Raw genomic sequence first — 10,000 nt, forward strand, 5'->3', positions numbered from 1 at the left:
ATTTTTTTTTAATTATTTTCAGAGTGCCACTTCCAGGGGGGTGCTCTGGCGCGCCCAGGCCGAAATAGGAGCACTATGGGCGGCCTGCCTCAGCACATTTGCCCCCCCCAAATCCTGGTTCTCAAAAATTTTCAAAGTCATTTTTTTTTAATTATTTTCAGAGTGCCACTTCCAGGGGGGTGCTCTGGCGCGCCCAGGCCGAAATAGGAGCACTATGGGCGGCCTGCCTCAGCACATTTGCCCCCCCCAAATCCTGGTTCTCCAAAAATTTCAAAGTCAACTTTTTTTGAAATATTTTCAGAGTGCCACCTCTGGAGCCTCTGCAGCGGGGGCTCTCGCCTGCCTGGTCACCCGTCATTCATTTCAATGGGGGGGGGATATGGACGCCTGGTCACCCGGCATTCATTTCAATGGGGAGATTGGAGCCCTGGGCATCCGGCCTTCATTTCAATGGGGGATTTGGACGTCTGGTCACCCGCCATTCATTTCAATGGGGAGATTGGAGCCCTGGGCACCCGGCCTTCATTTCAATGGGGGATTTGGACGCCTGGTCACCCGCCATTCATTTCAATGGGGGGATTTGGACGCCTGGTCACCCGGCATTCATTTCAATGGGGAGATTGGAGCCCTGGGCATCCGGCCTTCATTTCAATGGGGGATTTGGACGTCTGGTCACCCGCCATTCATTTCAATGGGGAGATTGGAGCCCTGGGCACCCGGCCTTCATTTCAATGGGGGATTTGGACGCCTGGTCACCCGGCCTTCATTTCAATGGGGGATTTGGACGCCTGGTCACCCGCCATTCATTTCAATGGGGAGATTGGAGCCCTGGGCACCCGGCCTTCATTTCAATGGGGGATTTGGACGCCTGGTCACCCGCCATTCATTTCAATGGGGAGATTGGAGCCCTGGGCACCCGGCCTTCATTTCAATGGGGGATTTGGACGCCTGGTCACCCGCCATTCATTTCACTGGGGAGATTGGAGCCCTGGGCACCCGGCCTTCATTTCAATGGGGGATTTGGACGCCTGGTCACCCGCCATTCATTTCACTGGGGAGATTGGAGCCCTGGGCACCCGGCCTTCATTTCAATGGGGGATTTGGACGCCTGGTCACCCGCCATTCATTTCAATGGGGAGATTGGAGCCCTGGGCACCCGGCCTTCATTTCAATGGGGGATTTGGACGCCTGGTCACCCGCCATTCATTTCACTGGGGAGATTGGAGCCCTGGGCACCCGGCCTTCATTTCAATGGGGGATTTGGACGCCCGGTCACCCGCCATTCATTTCAATGGGGAGATTGGAGCCCTGGGCACCCGGCCTTCATTTCAATGGGGGATTTGGACGCCCGGTCACCCGGCATTCATTTCAATGGGGAGATTGGAGCCCTTGGCACCCGGCCTTCATTTCAATGGGGGATTTGGACGCCCGGTCACCCGCCATTCATTTCAATGGGGAGATTGGAGCCCTGGGCACCCGGCCTTCATTTCAATGGGGGATTTGGACGCCCGGTCACCCGCCATTCATTTCAATGGGGAGATTGGAGCCCTGGGCATCCGGCCTTCATTTCAATGGGGGATTTGGACGCCTGGTCACCCGCCATTCATTTCAATGGGGGGATTTGGACGCCTGGTCACCCGGCATTCATTTCAATGGGGAGATTGGAGCCCTGGGCATCCGGCCTTCATTTCAATGGGGGATTTGGACGTCTGGTCACCCGCCATTCATTTCAATGGGGAGATTGGAGCCCTGGGCACCCGGCCTTCATTTCAATGGGGGATTTGGACGCCTGGTCACCCGGCCTTCATTTCAATGGGGGATTTGGACGCCTGGTCACCCGCCATTCATTTCAATGGGGAGATTGGAGCCCTGGGCACCCGGCCTTCATTTCAATGGGGGATTTGGACGCCTGGTCACCCGCCATTCATTTCAATGGGGAGATTGGAGCCCTGGGCACCCGGCCTTCATTTCAATGGGGGATTTGGACGCCTGGTCACCCGCCATTCATTTCACTGGGGAGATTGGAGCCCTGGGCACCCGGCCTTCATTTCAATGGGGGATTTGGACGCCTGGTCACCCGCCATTCATTTCACTGGGGAGATTGGAGCCCTGGGCACCCGGCCTTCATTTCAATGGGGGATTTGGACGCCTGGTCACCCGCCATTCATTTCAATGGGGAGATTGGAGCCCTGGGCACCCGGCCTTCATTTCAATGGGGGATTTGGACGCCTGGTCACCCGCCATTCATTTCACTGGGGAGATTGGAGCCCTGGGCACCCGGCCTTCATTTCAATGGGGGATTTGGACGCCCGGTCACCCGCCATTCATTTCAATGGGGAGATTGGAGCCCTGGGCACCCGGCCTTCATTTCAATGGGGGATTTGGACGCCCGGTCACCCGGCATTCATTTCAATGGGGAGATTGGAGCCCTTGGCACCCGGCCTTCATTTCAATGGGGGATTTGGACGCCCGGTCACCCGCCATTCATTTCAATGGGGAGATTGGAGCCCTGGGCACCCGGCCTTCATTTCAATGGGGGATTTGGACGCCTGGTCACCCGCCATTCATTTCAATGGGGGGATTTGGACGCCTGGTCACCCGGCCTTCATTTCAATGGGGGATTTGGACGCCTGGTCACCCGCCATTCATTTCAATGGGAAGATTGGAGCCCTGGTCAAGCCCTGAAGAGAGACGCTCTCCCCCTGGTCCATGGCGCTCTCCCCCTGGTCCATGGAGTCCCGCAAACGGCCATCATCAAGCCCCGAAGACAGGCGCTCTCCCACTGGTCCGTGGAGCCCCGAAGACACGCGCCAACAGCCAGCATCAAGCCCCCAAAGAGAGGCGCTCTCCCCCTGGTCCTTGGAGCCCCGCCGACGGCCAGCGACAAGCCCCGAAGTGAGGCGCTCTCCTCCTTGTTCGGCACATGCACGCACACACACCCCTCCGCACGAGCCCCTGTGCGCCCGGCGCGCCCGCAGTTGGAAGAAGGGAAAGAGGGGGAAGAGCTGGAAGTGCTGGAAGTGCTGGAAGTGCTGGAAGTGCTGGAAGTGCTGAAAGTGCTGAAAGTGCTGAAAGTAAAGGGGAAAGCGGACAGCGGCCAGCGGACAGCGGCCAGCGGACAGCGGCCAGCGGACAGCGGCGACAGGCCAAATGTGCTGAGGGCGGCCGCCTATAGTGCTCCTATTTCGGCTATGGCAGGCGCTCTCCCCCTGGTCCATGGCGCTTTCCCCCCGGTCCATGGAGCCCCGTCAACAGCCAGCAACAAGCCCCAAAGAGAGGCGCTCTCTCCCTGGTCCATGGAGCCCCGCCAACAGGCATCAAGCCCCGAAGAGAGGCACTCTCCCCCTGGTCCATGGCGCTCTCCCCCTGGTACATGGAGCCCCGCCAACAGCCAGCAACAAGCCCCGAAGAGAGGCGCTCTCCCCCTGGTCCATGGAGCCCCGCCAACAGGCATCAAGCCCCGAAGAGAGGCGCTCTCCCCCTTGTCCATGGCGCTCCAGGATGGGGGGGCCAAATGTGCTGAGGGCGGCCGCCCATAGAGCTCTTATTTCGGCTATGGCAGGCGAGAGCCCCCGCTGGAGGTGGCACTCTGAAAATATTTCGAAAAAAGTTGACTTTGAAAAATTTTGAGAACCAGGATTGGGGGGCCAAATGTGCTGAGGCAGGCCGCCTATAGTGCTCCTATTTCGGCTATGGCAGGCCCTCTCCCCCTGGTCCATGGCGCTCTCCCCCTGGTCCATGGAGCCCCGCCAACAGCCAGCAACAAGCCCCAAAGAGAGGCGCTCTCCCCCTGGTCCATGGAGCCCCGCCAACAGGCATCAAGCCCCGAAGAGAGACGCTCTCCTCCTTGTTCGGCACATGCACGCACACACACCCCTCCGCACGAGCCCCTGTGCGCCCGGCGCGCCCGCAGTTGGAAGAAGGGAAAGAGGGGGAAGAGCTGGAAGTGCTGCAAGTGCTGGAAGTGCTGGAAGTGCTGAAAGTGCTGAAAGTGCTGAAAGTAAAGGATAAAGCGGACAGCGGCCAGCGGACAGCGGCCAGCGGACAGCGGCGACAGGCCAAATGTGCTGAGGGCGGCCGCCTATAGTGCTCCTATTTCGGCTATGGCAGGCGCTCTCCCCCTGGTCCATGGCGCTCTCCCCCTGGTCCATGGAGCCTCGCCAACAGCCAGTAACAAGCCCCAAAGAGAGGCGCTCTCTCCCTGGTCCATGGAGCCCCGCCAACAGGCATCAAGCCCCGAAGAGAGGCACTCTCCCCCTGGTCCATGGCGCTCTCCCCCTGGTACATGGAGCCTCGCCAACAGCCAGCAACAAGCCCCGAAGAGAGGCGCTCTCCCCCTGGTCCATGGCGCTCCAGGATGGGGGGGCCAAATGTGCTGAGGGCGGCCGCCTATAGTGCTCTTATTTCGGCTATGGCAGGTGCTCTCCCCCTGGTCCATGGCGCTCTCCCCCTGGTCCATGGAGCCACGCCAACAGCCAGCAACAAGCCCCAAAGAGAGGCGCTCTCCCCCTGGTCCATGGAGCCCCGCCAACAGGCATCAAGCCCCGAAGAGAGGCGCTCTCCCCCTGGTCCATGGCGCTCCAGGATGGGGGGGCCAAATGTGCTGAGGGCGGCCGCCTATAGTGCTCTTATTTCGGCTATGGCAGGTGCTCTCCCCCTGGTCCATGGCGCTCTCCCCCTGGTCCATGGAGCCACGCCAACAGCCAGCAACAAGCCCCAAAGAGAGGCGCTCTCCCCCTGGTCCATGGAGCCCCGCCAACAGGCATCAAGCCCCGAAGAGAGGCGCTCTCCCCCTGGTCCATGGCGCTCCAGGATGGGGGGGCCAAATGTGCTGAGGGCGGCCGCCTATAGTGCTCTTATTTCGGCTATGGCAGGTGCTCTCCCCCTGGTCCATGGCGCTCTCCCCCTGGTCCATGGAGCCACGCCAACAGCCAGCAACAAGCCCCAAAGAGAGGCGCTCTCCCCCTGGTCCATGGAGCCCCGCCAACAGGCATCAAGCCCCGAAGAGAGGCGCTCTCCTCCTGGTCCATGGCGCTCCAGGATGGGGGGGCCAAATGTGCTGAGGGCGGCCGCCTATAGTGCTCTTATTTCGGCTATGGCAGGTGCTCTCCCCCTGGTCCATGGCGCTCTCCCCCTGGTCCATGGAGCCACGCCAACAGCCAGCAACAAGCCCCAAAGAGAGGCGCTCTCCCCCTGGTCCATGGAGCCCCGCCAACAGGCATCAAGCCCCGAAGAGAGGCGCTCTCCCCCTGGTCCATGGCGCTCCAGGATGGGGGGGCCAAATGTGCTGAGGGCGGCCGCCTATAGTGCTCTTATTTCGGCTATGGCAGGTGCTCTCCCCCTGGTCCATGGCGCTCTCCCCCTGGTCCATGGAGCCACGCCAACAGCCAGCAACAAGCCCCAAAGAGAGGCGCTCTCCCCCTGGTCCATGGAGCCCCGCCAACAGGCATCAAGCCCCGAAGAGAGGCGCTCTCCCCCTTGTCCATGGCGCTCCAGGATGGGGGGGCCAAATGTGCTGAGGGCGGCCGCCTATAGTGCTCTTATTTCGGCTATGGCAGGTGCTCTCCCCCTGGTCCATGGCGCTCTCCCCCTGGTCCATGGAGCCACGCCAACAGCCAGCAACAAGCCCCAAAGAGAGGCGCTCTCCCCCTGGTCCATGGAGCCCCGCCAACAGGCATCAAGCCCCGAAGAGAGGCGCTCTCCCCCTTGTCCATGGCGCTCCAGGATGGGGGGGCCAAATGTGCTGAGGGCGGCCGCCTATAGTGCTCTTATTTCGGCTATGGCAGGTGCTCTCCCCCTGGTCCATGGCGCTCTCCCCCTGGTCCATGGAGCCACGCCAACAGCCAGCAACAAGCCCCAAAGAGAGGCGCTCTCCCCCTGGTCCATGGAGCCCCGCCAACAGGCATCAAGCCCCGAAGAGAGGCGCTCTCCCCTTGGTCCATGGCGCTCCAGGATGGGGGGGCCAAATGTGCTGAGGGCGGCCGCCTATAGTGCTCTTATTTCGGCTATGGCAGGTGCTCTCCCCCTGGTCCATGGCGCTCTCCCCCTGGTCCATGGAGCCACGCCAACAGCCAGCAACAAGCCCCAAAGAGAGGCGCTCTCCCCCTGGTCCATGGAGCCCCGCCAACAGGCATCAAGCCCCGAAGAGAGGCGCTCTCCCCCTGGTCCATGGCGCTCCAGGATGGGGGGGCCAAATGTGCTGAGGGCGGCCGCCTATAGTGCTCTTATTTCGGCTATGGCAGGTGCTCTCCCCCTGGTCCATGGCGCTCTCCCCCTGGTCCATGGAGCCACGCCAACAGCCAGCAACAAGCCCCAAAGAGAGGCGCTCTCCCCCTGGTCCATGGAGCCCCGCCAACAGGCATCAAGCCCCGAAGAGAGGCGCTCTCCCCTTGGTCCATGGCGCTCCAGGATGGGGGGGCCAAATGTGCTGAGGGCGGCCGCCTATAGTGCTCTTATTTCGGCTATGGCAGGTGCTCTCCCCCTGGTCCATGGCGCTCTCCCCCTGGTCCATGGAGCCACGCCAACAGCCAGCAACAAGCCCCAAAGAGAGGCGCTCTCCCCCTGGTCCATGGAGCCCCGCCAACAGGCATCAAGCCCCGAAGAGAGGCGCTCTCCTCCTGGTCCATGGCGCTCCAGGATGGGGGGGCCAAATGTGCTGAGGGCGGCCGCCTAAAGTGCTCTTATTTCGGCTATGGCAGGTGCTCTCCCCCTGGTCCATGGCGCTCTCCCCCTGGTCCATGGAGCCACGCCAACAGCCAGCAACAAGCCCCAAAGAGAGGCGCTCTCCCCCTGGTCCATGGAGCCCCGCCAACAGGCATCAAGCCCCGAAGAGAGGCGCTCTCCTCCTGGTCCATGGCGCTCCAGGATGGGGGGGCCAAATGTGCTGAGGGCGGCCGCCCATAGTGCTCTTATTTCGGCTATGGCAGGCGAGAGCCCCCGCTGGAGGTGGCACTCTGAAAATATTTCGAAAAAAGTTGACTTTGAAAAAATTTGAGAACCAGGATTGGGGGGCCAAATGTGCTGAGGGCGGCCGCCTATAGTGCTCTTATTTCGGCTATGGCAGGTGCTCTCCCCCTGGTCCATGGCGCTCTCCCCCTGGTCCATGGAGCCCCGCCAACAGCCAGCAACAAGCCCCAAAGAGAGGCGCTCTCCCCCTGGTCCATGGAGCCCCGCCAATAGCCAGCAACAAGCCCCAAAGAGAGGCGCTCTCCCCCTGGTCCATGGAGCCCCGCCAACAGGCATCAAGCCCCGAAGAGAGGCGCTCTCCCCCTGGTCCATGGCGCTCTCCCCCTGGTCCATGGAGCCCCGCCAACAGCCAGCAACAAGCCCCAAAGAGAGGCGCTCTCCCCCTGGTCCATGGCGCTCCAGGATGGGGGGGCCAAATGTGCTCACTGAGGCCGCCCATGGCGCTCCTATTTCGGCTATGGCAGGCGAGAATCCCCCTGGGAAGTGGCACTCTGAAAATATTTTGAAAAAAGTTGACTTTGAAAATTTTTGAGAACCAGGATTTGGGGGGCCAAATGTGCTGAGGGCGGCCGCCTATAGTGCTCTTATTTCGGCTATGGCAGGTGCTCTCCCCCTGGTCCATGGCGCTCTCCCCCTGGTCCATGGAGCCCCGCCAACAGCCAGCAACAAGCCCCAAAGAGAGGCGCTCTCCCCCTGGTCCATGGAGCCCCGCCAATAGCCAGCAACAAGCCCCACAGAGAGGCGCTCTCCCCCTGGTCCATGGAGCCCCGCCAACAGGCATCAAGCCCCGAAGAGAGGCGCTCTCCCCCTGGTCCATGGCGCTCTCCCCCTGGTCCATGGAGCCCCGCCAACAGCCAGCAACAAGCCCCAAAGAGAGGCGCTCTCCCCCTGGTCCATGGCGCTCCAGGATGGGGGGGCCAAATGTGCTCACTGAGGCCGCCCATGGCGCTCCTATTTTGGCTATGGCAGGCGAGAATCCCCCTGGGAAGTGGCACTCTGAAAATATTTTGAAAAAAGTTGACTTTGAAAATTTTTGAGAACCAGGATTTGGGGGGCCAAATGTGCTGAGGCAGGCCGCCCATGGCGCTCCTATTTCGGCTATGGCAGGCGAGAATCCCCCTGGGAAGTGGCACTCTGAAAATATTTTGAAAAAAGTTGACTTTGAAAATTTTTGAGAACCAGGATTTGGGGGGCCAAATCTGCTGAGGCAGGCCGCCCATAGCGCTCCTATTTCGGCTATGGCAGGCGCTCTCCCCCTGGTCAATTTCAACCCCTGGGCACCCGCCAGTCGATTTTGACCCCTGGGCACCCGCCATCCAATGTCAACCCCTGGGCACCCGCCAGTCGATTTCGACCCCTGGGCACCCGCCATCCAATGTCAACCCCTGGGCACCCGCCAGTCGATTTCGACCCCTGGGCACCCGCCATCCAATGTCAACCCCTGGGCACCCGCCAGTCGATTTTGACCCCTGGGCACCCGCCATCCAATGTCAACCCCTGGGCACCCGCCATCCAATGTCAACCCCTGGGCACCCGCCAGTCGATTTCGACCCCTGGGCACCCGCCATCCAATGTCAACCCCTGGGCACCCGCCAGTCGATTTCGACCCCTGGGCACCCGCCATCCAATGTCAACCCCTGGGCACCCGCCAGTCGATTTCGACCCCTGGGCACCCGCCATCCAATGTCAACCCCTGGGCACCCGCCAGTCGATTTCGACCCCTGGGCACCCGCCATCCAATGTCAACCCCTGGGCACCCGCCAGTCGATTTCGACCCCTGGGCACCCGCCATCCAATGTCAACCCCTGGGCACCCGCCAGTCGATTTCGACCCCTGGGCACCCGCCATCCAATGTCAACCCCTGGGCACCCGCCAGTCGATTTCGACCCCTGGGCACCCGCCATTCAATGTCAACCCCTGGGCACCCGCCAGTCGATTTTGACCCCTGGGCACCCTCCATCCAATGTCAACCCCTGGGCACCCGCCAGCCGATTTTGACCCCTGGTCACCCGCCATCCAATGTCAACCCCTGGGCACCCGCCAGCCGATTTTGACCCCTGGTCACCCGCCAGTCGCCCCTGGTCACCCGCCATCATGGAGCCCCGCCAACAACCAGCAACAAGCCCCGAACACAGGCACCAACGACCAGCAACAAGCCCCGAACACAGGCACCAACGACCAGCAACAAGCCCCGAACACAGGCACCAACGACCAGCAACAAGCCCCGAACACAGGCACCAACGACCAGCAACAAGCCCCGAACACAGGCACCAACGACCAGCAACAAGCCCCGAACACAGGCACCAACGACCAGCAACAAGCCCCGAACACAGGCACCAACGACCAGCAACAAGCCCCGAACACAGGCACCAACGGCCAGCAACAAGCCCCGAACACAGGCCCCAACGGCCAGCAACAAGCCCCGAACACAGGCACCAACGACCAGCAACAAGCCCCGAACACAGGCACCAACGGCCAGCAACAAGCCCCGAACACAGGCCCCAACGGCCAGCAACAAGCCCCGAACACAGGCACCAACGACCAGCAACAAGCCCCGAACACAGGCACCAACGACCAGCAACAAGCCCCGAACACAGGCACCAACGACCAGCAACAAGCCCCGAACACAGGCACCAACGACCAGCAACAAGCCCCGAACACAGGCACCAACGACCAGCAACAAGCCCCGAACACAGGCACCAACGACCAGCAACAAGCCCCGAACACAGGCACCAACGGCCAGCAACAAGCCCCGAACACAGGCCCCAACGGCCAGCAACAAGCCCCGAACACAGGCACCAACGACCAGCAACAAGCCCCGAACACAGGCACCAACGACCAGCAACAAGCCCCGAACACAGGCACCAACGACCAGCAACAAGCCCCGAACACAGGCACCAACGACCAGCAACAAGCCCCGAACACAGGCACCAACGACCAGCAACAAGCCCCGAACACAGGCACCAACGACCAGCAACAAGCCCCGAACACAGGCACCAACGACCAGCAACAAGCCCCGAACACAGGCACCAAC

This window comes from Vanacampus margaritifer, unplaced genomic scaffold (assembly GCF_051991255.1).
Source record: "Vanacampus margaritifer isolate UIUO_Vmar unplaced genomic scaffold, RoL_Vmar_1.0 HiC_scaffold_37, whole genome shotgun sequence".
Lineage (NCBI taxonomy): Eukaryota > Metazoa > Chordata > Actinopteri > Syngnathiformes > Syngnathidae > Vanacampus > Vanacampus margaritifer.